A 16,718-nucleotide genomic window follows, 5' to 3' on the forward strand; every position below is an offset into this window, starting at 1 on the left:
TTTTTGTTATTAGTTTAGTTTGCTTGAGTGGGAAATGCATACACTGGGTTTTTTTTAGAAAGTTACTTCTTAGAAAGTTAACAAAATCTAGTATGGGGATTGGTGGCTCGGCTCCACTGTAATTTCTGCAGTGAAAGATTCCTTTAATTAATCTCTCTCTCTCTCTCTCTCTCTCTCCCTGGCTTATAGTGTACATACTGCAGTTGAATTATTTATTTGCTCCATGTTAGGGTTTTTAAACATCTTGACCTTCAGACCATTAGGGGCGTGTGCTGATCTGGCAAGGGTCAGAGCTTTGTACAGGGGTGTTGAAGCTCTTCGAGCCAAACGGACGACTTCAATTTTGGAGAAGCTCTTGGGGGCCACGTCCTAGTGGTGGGCAGAGCCAAAAGCACAAAGCATAGGGCCTAAAATAGAAAAATAAAATAAAATACCAGCATGTTTTAGCTTAAAGCTCTTTTTGCCAGTAACAAAGCCTTTCAGAATGGGGAAAAACTGGGCAAAACCAGGAAACCAACTGACAATTGGTGTTTGGGGAAAGGGGGAGGAGCCATATGGGGAACCCCAGAGGGCCAGATTGGGACCTCAGGTGGGCCAGGTTTGGCCACAGGCCTGAGCTTCAACACCACTGCCTTACTACATCAGGGGACAGTATTTGGCAGCATGTGAAGAGTCAAGTGTGATACACAAAGAAATGGAGCCAGGAGCAAAAGCTTAAGAAAAGCAGTGCCACCTGCCTATGATCCCACCTTATGTTCCGATTGGCCCTCTGTACCAGGAACAATCTCTATTTTCTGGTACCTGTCCCAGGTAAATCAGTGTTCTTCATTTACCCTTGGGGGAGATTTGGGGGATGCCTTTGAAAAAATGAGTATGAATTACCAGATTTGCCATTCTTCAGGTTTCAGCCCATTGTGCTGGGCTTCTACTAGGGAGGGACGAATTAGTCTACTTCCAGTCTGTCTGTTTCACATGTGTTCAATTATGACATGAGTCCATTCCATCCCATTTCTGTGATATTTTTAAAGTACAAAAATGTGCACTTCAATTGCATGCATTCTCCCCATAACGTATGCAGTTTTGTGCACATTTCCCCATGATATATACATTCTTTGTATGGAATTTCCCCTAAAATATGCATTTTTGTACACATCTTCCCCTAATATACTCATTTGTGTATGCATTTTTTCAGTTAAGAACTGAATTGCAAAATTTAGGGAAGTGTACTGTCTGAAGGATAACTGCATTCCAATCTATGTATTAGTATAAGGGGTGCAAATTAATTTGAACTGTTTAAAAATGTGGATCCATAGCCCTAATCTCTAGAAGTGAAATGGGCTCCTGGTGTGGTGAATGGATCCTTGCAAGAGGAGGGAGTACCTGCTGCTTTGCAAGAAGTGGTGGTGCAACCTCTTCTCAAGAAGTCCACTCTGGACTTTGTGGTACTTGACAACTAGTGCCTGGTCACAAACATCCCCTTTTGGGAAAGGGTTTCAAGAGAGTCATGGTGGGGCAATTGCAGACATTCTTGCAGGATACCAATGATCTTGACCCATTCCAGTCTGGGTTCAGGCCTTTACTTAGAGAGGGACAGGAGGAGTACTACCCTGTTGATCTTCCTGGATCTTCCTGTAGTTTTTGATACTATTGACCATTGTATCCTCCTAGACCAACTTCATGTGATGGGTATCTGATGCACTGTTCTTTGGTGCTTCTGGTTCTGTCAGCAGGGTTGGTCTCAGAGAGTAGTTTTGGGGGAATGCTCTGGTGTTTAGGCCGTGTGGTGCCACAGTGCACTATTTTGTCCCCAATGCTATTTAACATCTATATGAAGCCATTGGGAGTGGTTGATGATACCTAGATCTGTTTCTCTGTAACATCTGAATCAGGGGCGGCTGTGCAAATCTTGGACCTGTGCCTGGATACTGTGGTGGGCTGGATGAGGGCAAGTAAATGGGGTCCGAATCCTGGCAAGATGGGGGCTCTGTGGGTGAGTGGTTGTGTCCAGGAACTGGGTCCTTATGGGGTTACATTCCCCCTGAAGGAGCAGGTCCATAGCTTGGGGGTCTCATTGATCCAGCGCTGTAACCAGAGGCACAGGTGTCTTTCATGGCTACAAGTGTCTTTTACCAGCTCAGGCAGGTAAGACAGTTATGGGCCATTCCTGACAGGGATGCCTTGACCAGTGTGGTCCATGCATTGGTAACCTCAAAACTGGAGTACCGCAATGTGTTTTATGTGGGGCTGCTCCTAAGGTTGGTCCAGAAGCTGCAGTTGGTGCAAAATGGTGCAGCCAGGTTGGTATCACGAGAGGCTTATAGCCAGCATATTACACTTGTGCTGGGGGAGCTGCACTGGCTGCCTGTATGCTGCTGGAGCAGGTTCAAGGCTTTGACACTTGTTTATAAAACCCTAAACCACTCAGGACCAGAATGCTTAGGAGACTGCCTGACCCCCCACTGGCCTGCTCAGCTGCTGTGCTCACAAGGAGATATCCTCCCAGCGATGCCCAAGATTACAGAGGTCCGATCCATCACTGCTCAGTATAGTGCCTTCAGTATCATAACACCCACACTGTGGAACTCTCTACCAGTACAAATTAGGCAGGCACCAATCCTTCTGGGTTTTCAGTGCCTAACAGGCATTTCCAGGAAGGTAATCTTGTCCTCCGTATAAAGACTTGTTTTTGTACATCACCTAGAAATTTCTTTAAAATAAGTGATGCATCAGTACCATCACATAAATAAATGTCTATGCATGTGCACACTCACCTTGTCTCAAGGTCCCCTGCATGCAAATGTACACATCTGAACACTAAAGCATCATGCCACGTGTAGCCTTCCAATTCACACCCTGCAGCTGATGAGGTTCATTTTGTGCTGTTCTTATCACACTGGTTGTTGTTGTTGTTTTAAATAAAAGCTTAATTTAATCTTAATTAAAAGAGCCCCCCCATTTTAAAATCAGTTCAGGACAAGTTATTGCAAAGTCAGTGTAAGTGGCATGCAGCAGACCTTATGTGGCATGCAGACAACGGAGAGCTTTGAGCAATAACGGAGCGGCGTGTGCCTCATTCTTTAGGAGCGTGTCCAAAGGATCTGGTCCAAAGACAATGTAAGTGGCATACAGCAGACAGTAAGTAGCATGCAGGCAAGGAAGAGCTCTGAGCAATAATGGGACGGTGTGTACCTCACTCTTTAGAATGATGAAAAAGCAGGACGATAGTCCTGACCCCTTGCTTCTTGCGCCTCCCGCTGAGAGATTTTACTCCCGAGACTTGGTAATCCACTATGGGCCTTCCTATGAACTGTGATGTTGTTGTCTCACACCTGGAACAGATTGCTGGATTAGGGAGAGAGAGAGAAAAATCCTTCTGAGTTATGGACTGGAAATGTGCAGTGGGACAATTAATCGTACCTTAGCATTAAAGATCTGAGTTATTCCACAGATGGGCCCTGCCTTCATCAGACCGTCATGGCAGAAGATATAGGAGGTGCTCCACAGTGCTTCCTAATCTGGCCATCCGACACCTGATCAGAAGTGAATACGGCAGGGATGGAATGAGGAAGAGATGCCAGTGGCTGAAGGTGGCAGCCCAAATGGCACCTGACCAAGTCCCAACAAATGACATTTTAATTAAAACGAAAAGGGCATGAGAAGCTATGGCGAGGAGACAATTCCTCACGGCCTCATTGTGCATTGCAACAAAACTTTCCATTTGCAGTTTGATTATATAAGCCTCAATTTACAGATGCTAGAAGTTTAAACATCAAGCTGAAGTTGTTGTCAGTGTGGATGGTTTACCAAAAGATTTAAAGGAGCTACAGTAAATATTTATTGTCTTAAATCTCGCATTTTCCACTCTAGGTTAGTCTCTGCTGCCAAGGTCAAATGAGGCATAATATTTGCTCAGGAGAAGCATTATGTTTCTCTGGCTAAATCAGTGCTCCAGTTGCTGCTGTTTGAAGAAGGAGCAATGCAGTGGTGTGTGTGTGTTTTTAAAAATGCTAACCTTCATCAATGCTTTTCACTTAAATAGGAACTTTCCAAATCCTAACACAAACAAAAGACTGATTATATGTACAACAATAAAGCTCTTATCACAATGGGATAGCAAACATGACGGTACGCAATATTAGAGTAGGAAACGGGGTGTGTATTTATAATACAGCTGATTATTATGGTTTGGTTGGAAGCCAAAGTACACGGGCTCTTTTCAGAACCATACGAACACTTCAAGGTTTGTCTCTCAGGGCCAGTTAATGCACGCATCAGAAAGAAGTGACAAAGCTTTTCCTGCGCTGTACCCTCACAGACTACAGATGGAAGGAGCGGGCGGGGGGGGGGGGGTAGGGGAAAACCCAGCCCTCCTGCATATAGAAAACTAGCATGCCAGGGACACCGGACTCTTCTCTCTTATATACTAATTACCAGTATGTAGGGAAGGAAGCATTCATAAATGCAAATCTCCTCCTGCAGCCTGATTCACACACACACACACTAAATACTTTACTAGCACATGGACCTGGCTTCACACAGGTTGGAACCGCACTTACAGCAAAGCCTTAAACATATGTAGGGGTCAGAGTTGGATACGTCCCATCTGAGTGAAGGCACGTCCACGGGCATCCCTAGCCATGTTTCCTATCATGGTGTACTCCCACAGCACACTGAGGGAGGGGTCTGTCCACTCCATTCCCCCGAGGGAGGGCTGCCCCAGAGCAGTGGGGAGGGATAACTGTCTCTCAGCCTACTAATGTTCCCTGGCTTCAAACTGAAAAACTATGTGTGGTGGTTAGGGTTGCTGAAGATGTTGCTGCCAGCTTCAGCTACATGGATATGTGTATATTAATGAAAAATAATTAATGTGATGAAGGGAGCAATCCTATGGCTCCTAAACAGAGTCTGGGCAGGTGGGGGCGGGCATAGGATAGTTTGGATTCCTGGATCCGAGGTCAGAGACAGCTGCCCACCCCTGTGACACTGTTTCTATCTACCTACCTACCTACCTACCTACCTAATGTATATACTGCATGGGGCTCCTTCACGCAGGGCTTTTATCCTGTGACTGAGATTGACCCTTCACGGATGTTTGTGGGCATTTTACATGATGCTGTGAACCTCCAAGGCGTCTCCTGCACTGAATGCCCTTTGTTCCGTTTTTAAATAAATCACAGGTCATGGGGTTCATCACACAGAGTTGTTATCCTGCTATTGAGATGGCTCTCTCTAGGAAGTTTGCGTGCTCTTTACGTGACGTTGTTAATGTGCAAGGCGCCTCCTGCAGTTTCCCCCAGCCTATCGTGTTTTCCCCAAAAGCAAAAAATGTGGTATTTTCCCCAGCCCATGGAACAGGAGCGCCATGTTCTTCTCCAGGAGCAGAAGAAACCGCTGTGTCTGCCTGCTGTGGGTGTTTGTTTTCAATTGTTGGGGGTGCAGTCAGGATGAGGTTTGACAGCAGAGAGGGCATGAAACGCCTGCCGATTGTGCCTCCTGCCTCCGCATTTCTCAACTGGAGGGAGAAGAGGGTAAAATGCCTCCCTGCAACGGAGAAACATCTGATCCACCACCCCACCAAGCTCAGAAGCAACGTCCTCTTGTTGTTTCAGAGCACCCTACTGAGTTCAGGAGCTTACTCCCAAGTAAGTGCGCCGAGGGTTGCAGACTTACAGGGTGACGTTATGTCTACTCAGAAGTAAGTCCCACTGAGTTCAGTGGAGCTTACTCCCACATAAGTGTGCCAAGGGTTGCAGACTGACAGCGCAATCTTACATTTGATGTCTAGTCAGAACAGAAGTAAGTCAGAGGTTTCATGGGGGCTGCGAGAAAACAGTACAGCAGAAGTTAAGCTACAAAAACAAGACTCCCCCCCCCCCCTTTGCACACATGCCAGGGTGGGAGGGAGGCAATCCCTCAGTTCAAACCATGTAGCTGCTGTGTAAAGAAGCCCTTCCTAATCCTGCAAAAAGACTGAAAGCAGGAAGCTCCAGAAAGAATGTGGGGTTTTTGCTTAATATAGAAACACCGAATGAGCTATCAAATTACCCCGTTGTGTTCCACTTCAGTTTCCTCCGTGAAACGAGTAAAAGCGGCAAGAAAAGGAGTGAGATCAATGAAAGATAATGGAAGACTCAGGTACCGGGAGAAGGAGGGAGAAAGGGTTGGGGGGAAAGGAAGCACGTGAAAAGGGGAGTCCTTGTGATCCTGCATTTAAAACGGAAGCAGAAAGCCCCATTTGAAATGTAGGATTTTAGGCTGGTGTAGAGATGCCCATGATCTGGACACCTGCCTCCTCTTTTCAAATTCCACAAATTCCCCCTTTGCATCTCCCCAAAGTGCCTGGTTATGGGGCATCAACAGCCAAAGTAGAAATGTTTTTTGATAAATGTTGAATTTAATTGGTTTAAGTTTAAATATTTTGATACTGGCACGTTTTCTGGTGTGTACGTGTGTGTGTGTTTGCTGTTGATACTAGTGGTATGGAGTAGTGAAGGAAAGGTTTGTTAGTTGGGTAAAGGTGTATATATTTTGCGATAACTGTTCTTAATGTGTGAAAATAATTGGGTTTTTTATATGTTTGTGAAGCATTTAATTGGAATATACCTTAGCTAATGTGGATCTAAATGCTAATTTATGAAATGTGTTTAATGGATTTATATTTATGAATATATAGATTTTTGCTCTATTTATGATATGTTATATTGTTATAGCACACACACTGTTATACTGATGATTATGGCAATATCTTTTTATCATCATCATCGTCTGGAGGCTTCTGTGTAAGGGCTCCTTCCCTCTCTGGAACTAAAACAATCAACTTTCACTTGTAGGAAACTGTAACTTGCACTAGCCTCATGGGATGTGTTACAGAGGGATTTTTTTTTAAAGAAAAAAAAGTTATTTCCTGTTTTGAATTTCAAGCACCTCATCTCCTAAAAACAAACGTATCACCACTTGTACTGAATTGCTGGTTTTGACCTTCAAAGCTTTAAACGGTTTGGGACCAAGTTATTTGAAGGACCTCCTTCACCCATATCAGCCTGCCTGCACTTTAAGATCAGAAAGAGAGGCCCTTCCCATTTGCCCACCCACGAGAGCAGTCAAATGGGTGATCACATGTGAGAGGGCCTTCTCAGCAGTGGCCCCAAGCCTTTGGAACAAGCTGCCATCAGAGGTCCGCCATGCTCTGTCACTGCAGACTTTTAAGAAGGCCTTGAATCGAAAACGTATTTTTTTATCTTGGCCTTCTCGTGACGTGACTGCTATTGTTGCTATTATTGCTGTTAACATTGTTGCTGGTTTTTATTGTTGGTTTTTATTGTTGTTTTTATGTTTTTTATCACTTAAGATTTTAACTGTTTTTATGTATTTTATCACTGTAAGCCACCTTGGGAGGGCTTCTGCCCTGCAGGGCGGCCAAGAAATATTTTTATATATATAAATAAAAAAAATAAAATTGCCTATGGATCTGAACCTTCTTCTATGGTGCTGGTAAACAGCTATTTGGGGCATCTGCTGAAGAGCATTCATAAACTGCAGCTGGAGCAAAATGCTGCAGCCAGATTGCTTTCTGGTGTACACTTTATAGACCATAGCACACCAGTCTTACATCAATTGAAGTGGCTTCCAGTTTGTGTCTAGGCCCAGTTCAAGATGCTAGTTCCTACCTATGAAGCCCTAAATGGTCTGGGGTCAGGGTACCTGAAAGACAGCCTCCTCCCATATAGTTTCTGATCTTGCATGTCCTACTGTAACCCAGTGGTATATTTTTCTTTAAGAATTCTGAGGGAATATTCTGCACATGCTCAGTAAAGGAGTGAGAAAATGAGTGGCCACCAGTTTAGGCAGTTACCAAAATGCAGCGTGGAAGACCTTTTCTCCTCCATGTAAGACCCTGAACCCTTGAGACAGGTTAGGACGGAGGGTTCCTTTTGAATTTTTTTTTAAGAGTTATGATTTCCCCCCTCAAACACTATGAGTTCCTTGTTGTTTATGTTCTTTTATATTGTATAAAGGGCTGTTTAAGTTGTTCCTGCATTGCTGGATCCACCTTGAAAATCTTTTCCACCTTGGAAAGATTGCTGCAGAGCTGGGGTGAAGGGAATAGGGACTGTTTTCCTTCTTCGGCCAGCGGAAAAAAAATCACGCTTCAGAGAGAAGTTTTATTTATATTTTTTGTGTGGACTCAAGCTGAAAAAAAGAACTTTGGGAGTGCTCTGTTATATTGTTTTGGTGATAAGTGTATGGTTATGCATGGAAAATTGTTATATGTGCATTATTATTGTTTTTAATTAAGATATTATAATATATGTTAACTGTCTCTGTACAAAGCCTTTGCTGTGAGTCCCTTTGGAGACCCTGAATAAAAGTGTTACGTTACCACTAAGAGCATTTTTACAATAGCCCCAAATCCTGCATTTAAAACAGGGCTTTCTGCTTCCGTTTTAAATGCAGGATCACTACTGACTCCCTTTACACATGCTTCCTTTCCCCCCTCCTTCTGCCTGTATCTGAGTCTTCCATTATCTTTCATTGATCTCGCTCCTCTTCTTGCTGCTTTTACTCTTTTCACAGAGGAAACTGAAGCGGAACACAACGGGTAATTTGATAGCTCATTATCTGCGATCTATTTCAAAATGGAACAAAGGGCATTTAGTGCAGGAGATGCCCTGGAGGGTCACGGCATCATGTAAAGAGCCTACAAACTTCCGTGAAGGAGCAATCTCAATCGCAGGATAAAAGTTCTGTGTGATGAAGCCCTAAGACTGACGAGGTTGGTGGGAATGTAGGACAGGATCTTTTCTGTGGCAGCCCCTGATTATGGAATTCTTACCCAAGGGAGGTGACCCTGAACACATCTTTGCTCAGGTTGGGGCAGGCAGTAAATATATTTTTGTCCCGTGCAGCTTTCAATTGGTTTTTGGTTGTGTTTTAATATGGAGTCGATGCGGCTCTCTGAGGTTTTAATGATACTTATGTTGTCAGTTTGGTTTGCTGTTTTGAATTTGTTTTAATGTTCTTTTTGTAAGCTGCCTTGGGGGCTCTGTTTAGGCTGAAATATTTGGGCTATAAATATATTTTGAGAGAGAGAAGCAGACAGATAATTTGGGGCTTACAGGAGAATTAAATCTCCTAGAAAAAACTGATGTACTTTCAAAACGTAGAGGGCATAAAGAAAAATATTAAGTGTCCATTGGGCGTGGTGGGAAGTGGTTACTACAATTTATGGTGACTGGTGCTATTATGGAAGCCACCTGAAGGAGGAAGGTTAGGAGGTTGATACAAAATGTACGTGGCCCTGGTTCCACACCCCAGCAGCTGCCTTTCACTCCTATGAAGAATACTAAACCTGTCCGCTGCACATGGCTTCTCCCAATCAGGACCCCGGTAGGGGTGCACTGTTTGTGCACACATTGACTTGCATAACAGTGAGCGCTTTGGGTATTAAAGAGAAAACAGTGCACGCTAAAAATGAAGCATTTATCATAAATCTAAAACAGCTGTATATCATTGAAACAATTTACAGCAGGGGTGGGCAACTCTTTTTTTGTCAAAGGCTGCATTCCCTATGGCCTTTGGCTGGCAGCACATATTGGTGGTGAGTGGGGCCAAAGCCAAAATTGGGTGGCTCATACCTGGTCTCTTTCTGCCACTCTTTTCTCTCTCTACCACTCCCTTCTCTCCCTCTCTTTCCCACACAACAGGCTGCCTGGGAAGGGATAGGCTGTGGCTCAGTGGTAGAGCATACGCTTTGCGCACAGAAAGGCCCAGGTCCAATCCCTGGCATCTCTAAGCAGGTCTGGAAAAACTCCTGCCTGAACCCCTGGGGAGTCGCTGCCCGTCAGTGTCAACAATACCGAGCTAGATAGACCGGTGGCCTGACTGAGTGTAAAGCTCCTCTTGCCAGAGGTCTGAACTGAACGCATGCTGGTGGCTTTTGGAAGTAGGTTGAGGCCTGCCATAAATTAGGCCAAGGGCTTCATGTGGTTCTGAGGCCGCAGGCTGCCGACTCCTGTACAGGAATAAGTTACATATAATTCAGTAATTGCAGTTTCCTAATATTTTGCAATAAAACCTCAAGCCCTAACACATGCACTGACATATACCTCACAGCAGTTATTTAACAGTGCACAGGTTCAGACCTTTTGACCAGACACTGCATCTGTGCAATATAGCAAGTCAAAATAGTATGTGTTTCTTGGTATCAAATTTAACTGCAGCACCTTTTACAAAATGTCTTACCCAGTTACTTTGGGGCATCCAAAGGGATTGACCAACATGAGAAAATCTTAGAACAAACATGCTCGTTTTTAAATTCTGGTACACTAACGTGGTGGGAACAGTGTCACACAAATATCTCATTTAGAAGATAAATGGCAGAATTGTATGGTTTTATATTCTTGGTGTACAGCAAATTTATTACATCCCATATGATTAATGCAGATGTGCTACTGAGAGATAATAGTTTACATCATTGAGGGAAAAATGCAGAGTCAAGGTGCTGCAAGCAAAATTCTCTTATTAGCTAACTGCCTGTTTGCAACTTGTATGTTTCAGCTTAGATTGTGTTAATATATAAGTAAATTTTATACTGGTTATTGATGGCCCAGACTGTGTGCACTCCCTGCAAAAATAAATAGGTACAATTCTCTGTCCAGACAATCCAAATTCCAAGCTGAATTCTGCAACCTATATTTATTATACAACTTTACATAATTTCTGTTATTTTGCATAAATTTACAGAATGGTGAGGAGCGTAGAGACCCAAAGGCAGAGGAACCACGTTATCCAAAGCCCTGTCACGTTCATGCCAGCAGGGAAGAACACAATGAGGAACATAAGCAGTACTCAACTCATAAAGAGCCATGGAAAGCTAAGCTAAGTAAAATATATTCCCATCCATATGGGCTAGAAACTTGCTTTCAAAAAAGAAACAAGAAAGCTGAGATTCCCAGGAAGTTAAATTCAGCCCCAAAATCATGCTGTATTTTTCTGTCCCCCCTGCTCAGAATCCTGGCAATACCTTGCTACAGTTACTCTTCAGATTAAAGAAAAACCCTACAGGCAGTGAGAAGTCCTAAATAGAAACAAATACTATTAAGTGTTTTAATGTTTATTAGGACTGGGACTGGCAGCTCTTGTCTGGCGCTCTGGTTCCCACAACACTTCCCTGTAGCGTCAGATGCAGCATGCAGGTAAGAAAGGTGGCCAACAGCTTTTGTCCTTTGACTCGCCCTTTACTTCAAAGCAGAAGTCGTGTGGGCTCTTCCTTGGCCACTCCCATCCTCTGCCTTTCATCAGTGGCTTCCAGGGAACACTTACTTCCTGTTTCCCTTTCCTTCCTCATGAAGAGTCATCCTGGTCAGAGTTGGCATTAGCACCTGGCATCCTTAGACAATTGCCGGGGACCCAAAGAGTCAGGCCCACTTCCGATCCCCCCCCCCCCGCACCGATTTAGCACTGCAGGCAGCACCAGGCAGCTCAGTCTAGCCACCCTTTTCATTTCCTACAATGCTGCCAAAACCCAGCATCACTCTGAGGCATTGTGGGAAATTTAGAAGGTGGCTAGTCCCAGCTGCCTACCGCCGCTTAGAGAATCGCCACCACAGCCAGGTAAGTCCACCAGGCCCATGGACAGAAAAAAAAGGGGCTCACCAACAGATACTTTTCCCAGGACTCCCTCAAACCTGGAGCTGGCCCAGATCCTGGTTCCATTTCTTTGCTCTCAGGGAAGCATGCAAGCAGCCCCATCGCTTTTACAATGAGTCTTGCTCCTGCTGTCCCCTTCTAATTGCCCATAGCAGCAGTGATGTAGTGGAGCTGCAGCTCACAGGCTCGAAGTGCCTGGACACTTTGATTAGCAGGGATGATTATGTCATTTGCCACCCCCAGCCCCTGCAACACTTAGGCTTCCTTGTTCCCTCTGAGCTTAGCTGCAATCTTCACAGTAGCAGGGGATGGGGGATGGGAATGGATTTCCCAGCAACGGTATATTGTTGTGAGCTATCCCTGTTGTAACGCAAAGTATGTTCGGGTGGCTTGGTCTTGAATGAACAATTCAGACCCATTTCAATAACAAAAGACACACATAACAGAGAAAAAGAGAGATCAATCCACACTGCTGCCTCAGTTTTTCAATTCTCCTTGGGGAGCGTGGCTATGCAGGCTGTCATGATGAGCATCTGCACTTTGGAATATACCACTATGCCACTGGGGTACAGATGCCAGACTCCCTAAATCCACCATTTCCCCAAAAGCTTTACCTTTCGTCTCTTGCCCAGCTCACCTGCCAGGATGTGACCCACTCTGCTACCTACCCCTCTCAAACACTGCCTGTGTTGTCGTATAGTAATGGAAAACAAAGCAGCAATGAAAACTCCGACTAGCCATAATAAAGATTTTTTTCCCTTTATAACTCTGTAAAGAGACAAAAAGTTTTTTTTCCTATTGTTAATTTTTTATGTCTCTGCAGCCGTTTTTATACTACAAACAAATATGCAAAACAAACAAGCAAAGACAAGACAACAAGCCCTTCCTCCCACAAGCCAACTGTTTTCTGTTTGAATGCTTTCAAACTTCTAAATTATTGCAATTACTGGAAAGTGAGGGGGTAAGACTTTTTTTTATTGCCGCTAAATTGTGCCATTTGAAATATATTAAACACACTCCAGATTTGTAAATGGTGCATACTTTTTATTTTAGCCCAGCAAAATATGGTGGCAGGCTCTTCAGCTCCTAGAAATGACAGAAAATTAGTGCAAGCTTAATAAGAAAATTATGTGTGGGTAATTACTTTTCCTTCAAAAAGAAAACACATCCTGTACAGTGCTTTAGACTAGCATCTGCAAGCTATTGTTGTTCCTTGCAAATGAAAGAGGAGCAGATGATACAGCCATTGCTATTTTAGCTTGGATACCATTCTTGGCTTTAATTTTTACAGATTTTTGCCAAGATCTAGAATACTGGACCCACATGTTGAATCTTCTGCTATGATCATGAATATATCGGGGTTGAATGTATACATTGGTTTCTAAGGTGCCCTTCCATGAACAGGAGGAGTCCTCCTGTTCATGGAAGAGCTTTTGATCTAGTGAAGGCTCCCAGAAGCGGGGAGGCAATTTTTGCTGATTCCCCATCACCCTTTAGCCATACACACACACACACACACACACACACACACACAACCACACCTTATGCCACCTCGCGCATAGTTCTAAAGGGACCCTCAGCCTTTGGAGCAGATTTTGGGGAAGAGTGCAGGAGGCGGCAAGTGTAGGGGAAATAGGTGAAAATGACCACCCTCCGCCCATGAGCGGGTGCCAGAGGTGTCTTTTCTATCAGCAGTCATGGGATCTTAGGATCCAACCCATTGTCTGAACTTGGTTGAATATGAAATTAAAGTCAGCTACATTCACGCAGCTGACTTTAGAGGAATTTTGCAGATACAGGAGTTTCGCTGAACAGAAATCAAATAATCCTCCCAATGACAGTAGTACCTGGGAACTATGAAAATGTCCCTAAGGAAGAAGAGTTCACAAAAGAAATACAGCTTTTCTTCACCTCACAGAATTCCTTCCCACCCACCCACAGTACAAGAGCCCCTTTTGCCCGTAGGCCCTTTGTGCTGACCATTCACTTCTGAGAATATAGAAAATTTGTGAACATTCTGTTGCATCAGAGGAACTCAACCCATTGCTGGGAACAAGCTAATTTTCAATAAAATGAATATCTGGAAGTTATAACGTCCACAATTATTTACTTACTTAGTCTTTACAGATTCTATAATATACAACACCCCTAGTTTTAAAGATCACCTGGTGGAGGGGACACATCCTCCCTTTTAAAGATATTGTCTGGGGCCTGGAATGCCCCCTCTTCTGTGCTTGCCACTCCCTTCCACTCTAGAATTGGTTCCTGCACACCTTGGCTTCTGCTTACCAGCTGGATCAAAACCTGCTCTGCAGACCTATTTCCTGCTGCCTGTGTTGCTTCGTGGTGCTGGGTGCAACATTTTGCATGCAAGACAGTCACTACGTTCGACTAGTTCACTTCATTTCTTTTTTCAGCAGTGAGTGATTTGAGGATGGGCACTGATTTGCTCAAGTCTATAAAATAACACTTATCATTTTGGAAAGACTTACCTTTGAAGATATTCATGCTTACAGTACTCGAAGGCATTTCGCTTTTGTGGGGATTATGTACAATAATATAGGCTTTAAAAAAAAAGAGTGCAGTGCAAAAGAGTCAGAGATCTTGGAGCTGAAAAAAAAATATTATATATATATATATATATATATATATATATGAAGTGCCTTTCAGTTTAGCAATATAAGGCAGCCAAAAGTCACTACATAGAACCCACCAGTTCTGTGATCAGCAGTTCTGTTTTGTGCTGTGTTCTTCCCTGCTACCAAGAAAATTAAATTCAAGTTTTGTATCATAATTTCAACTCCGACCCCCTCCGGGCATCAATCCCAAGGTGGTTTTTATCAATAATAGCAAAACTCTGATGGCTCTAAAGGCTGCATCTTAAAAACACACACAAGGAGCTTCTGTCTCCCTCTTTTAAAAAAGAAACTATTGACTTTCAAAGCAGTTCTACCTCTTGTATGCAATCTTGATAAGGAAACTTTCCAATGAAGAATTTGTTAGATGTACGCCTGATAGAAGTGTGCTTTTCCTGGAGAAGATTATGGCCATTTCTAGTTGTCATCATCTTTGCTATCACCTGAAACAAAGCATGTAAGTGTAATCGTTGAAATGTTCATTCTTTAATGTCCACTCAACAGGATGTGCATTAAATACAGCAGTAATAGCAAAGATATTGCTGTAACAGCTGAATGCTGAAATTACCTGCATATTAAAATATTTTTAAAATATTTTTAAAAAATCAGTTTATTTTTCTTGGGAAGAGCCATCATTTTCTCCAAAAGCTTTCACCAGATTTTTGATAGGTTTCACACAAGCCCTTAGATAACTTCCTCACAAAGTCAGCCCTACCTGGGTGCAATAACCCCCTGTTAGCATAACACAATTAAAGGTTCATTCACACATTATGGATGGATCACCTGATCTCTCTTCAGCTGATTACTCGAAACTTGAGTTGGATTCACCCATGCATCTTTATTGCTGGATCTCTCTACATTCATCAACTGAAGACAGACAGCTGAAGCAAATACAAACTTCTTCTGATGACTCATACTGAATCTGAAGGGTAGAACCGAGTGGTAGAACACATGCTTCTGGTCTCAGCTTCAATCTGGCATCCCCAGGTAGGGCTGGGAAAGTCTCCTGTCTTGAACCCTGGAAAGCCACCATCAGTCAGTGAGGACAATGTTAAGCTAGATGCATTTCACTGATTATATTTCTATACCTCCCCATAGCCAAAACTGACAATAGCATACAGTTTAAGTGTCCCTATTTACAAGAGACAGCCCCTGTTTTCTAGTAACTGTTCCTGGTAAATCGCTGTCTCTGTTTAGTCCCTGTTGATGTTTCTTAAAAAAAATAATAATCTGAGCATGCACACACATGACTAGAGTTTTTCCGGTCTCAGTCTCTCCACATCTCTAGAAGATAAATCTCAAAAACAGGGAGGATGCAACTTGATGTAATGCAGTTGCATGGAAATGCGTGAACATGGATACAATTTTGTTTGTTGTTTATTCGCTTTCGACCCTTTTGTATCCAGTAAATTTTCCCTTCATCCTCTCATAACTGCCTATCCACATAGAAGATACCCTTATTCAGAAGCCAGGTTGGGTGGAATAAATCATCACCAGTGTGTGTCCACCATCAAACAAGATGGATGCTTGAGATCTTAGCTCTATTCCCCCATCAGTTTAATCCACAGTAATCTGACATGCTGAGGACTTCACTTCAAACCTAAATGCCCAGACAGTGTATCAGAAGTACCAAGACAACTTCAGGAAAATCCAAATCCATGACAGATTATTAGCCTCCCAACAGGATGAGCTTCCATGCTGACATCAGCTAGGCCTGAAATCAAGGCCTCTGCAGCAAGCAAGATTGTATTAAAGGAATCCTTGACTGCTGTGCAAGCAAGCAAGTGAGGAAAATTCGCAGCACCTAGATTGACTGATTGATTGATTGCATTTCTATCCCACCTTTTTTCCTCCAAGGAACCCATGGCAGCATACATAATCCTCCTCCTCTCCATTTTATCCTCACAACAACACCCTTGTGGGGTAGGTTGGGTTGAGAGTCTGTGACTGGCCCAAAGTCACCCAGTGAGCTTCCATGGCTGAGTGGGGACTAGAACCCAGATCTCCCGGCTCCCAGTACAACACTCGAACCACTACACCAACACCTAAAGACTTTCAGAGAGGATGTTAGGGCAGAATTAGCTACATAGCTTTCCCTGATCAAACAATAGTGAGTGGCAGGAGCCAAGCATACAACAAGACTGAATACGACATGGCCACCAGCCAGCAGAAGCAATGAAGAAGGAACTCCAGAGAGGAGAAGGGACAATGGAGAAGTATAACATTAAAGGAGAAGGGACTCCTGAATAGGATCAGTGATCTGGAGAATTGCTTACAAGGAATGATTTGCAATTTGGGGTTTTTGCAAACAGCTGGAGGAGTCTGATCTTGGATTTTGTTTTTTTTTACAAGAATGGCTATTGGAAAAATTCCCAGAAATAAATCCAGAACTGCTAGTGGTTGAGCCTACAAACAGGTTAAATTTGCCTCCTG

At 43.5% G+C, this 16,718-nt stretch overlaps 1 long non-coding RNA gene across 1 annotated transcript; it reads right to left on the reverse strand.

The window, feature by feature from the left end:
* Nucleotides 1–1,004: 1,004 nt before the first annotated feature.
* Nucleotides 1,005–16,348, reverse strand: LOC146347453 (uncharacterized). The gene is made up of 4 exons (XR_014789877.1): nucleotides 16,128–16,348; nucleotides 15,069–15,303; nucleotides 14,603–14,728; nucleotides 1,005–3,342 (listed from the first exon to the last, which is right to left on the reverse strand). It is a non-coding gene; the product is annotated as an uncharacterized LOC146347453 (long non-coding RNA).
* Nucleotides 16,349–16,718: the final 370 nt, after the last annotated feature.

This window comes from Heloderma suspectum, chromosome 4, assembly GCF_057233095.1.
Source record: "Heloderma suspectum isolate Gila_16-S chromosome 4, 16-S_ref, whole genome shotgun sequence".
In the NCBI taxonomy this organism is placed as follows: domain Eukaryota; kingdom Metazoa; phylum Chordata; class Lepidosauria; order Squamata; family Helodermatidae; genus Heloderma; species Heloderma suspectum.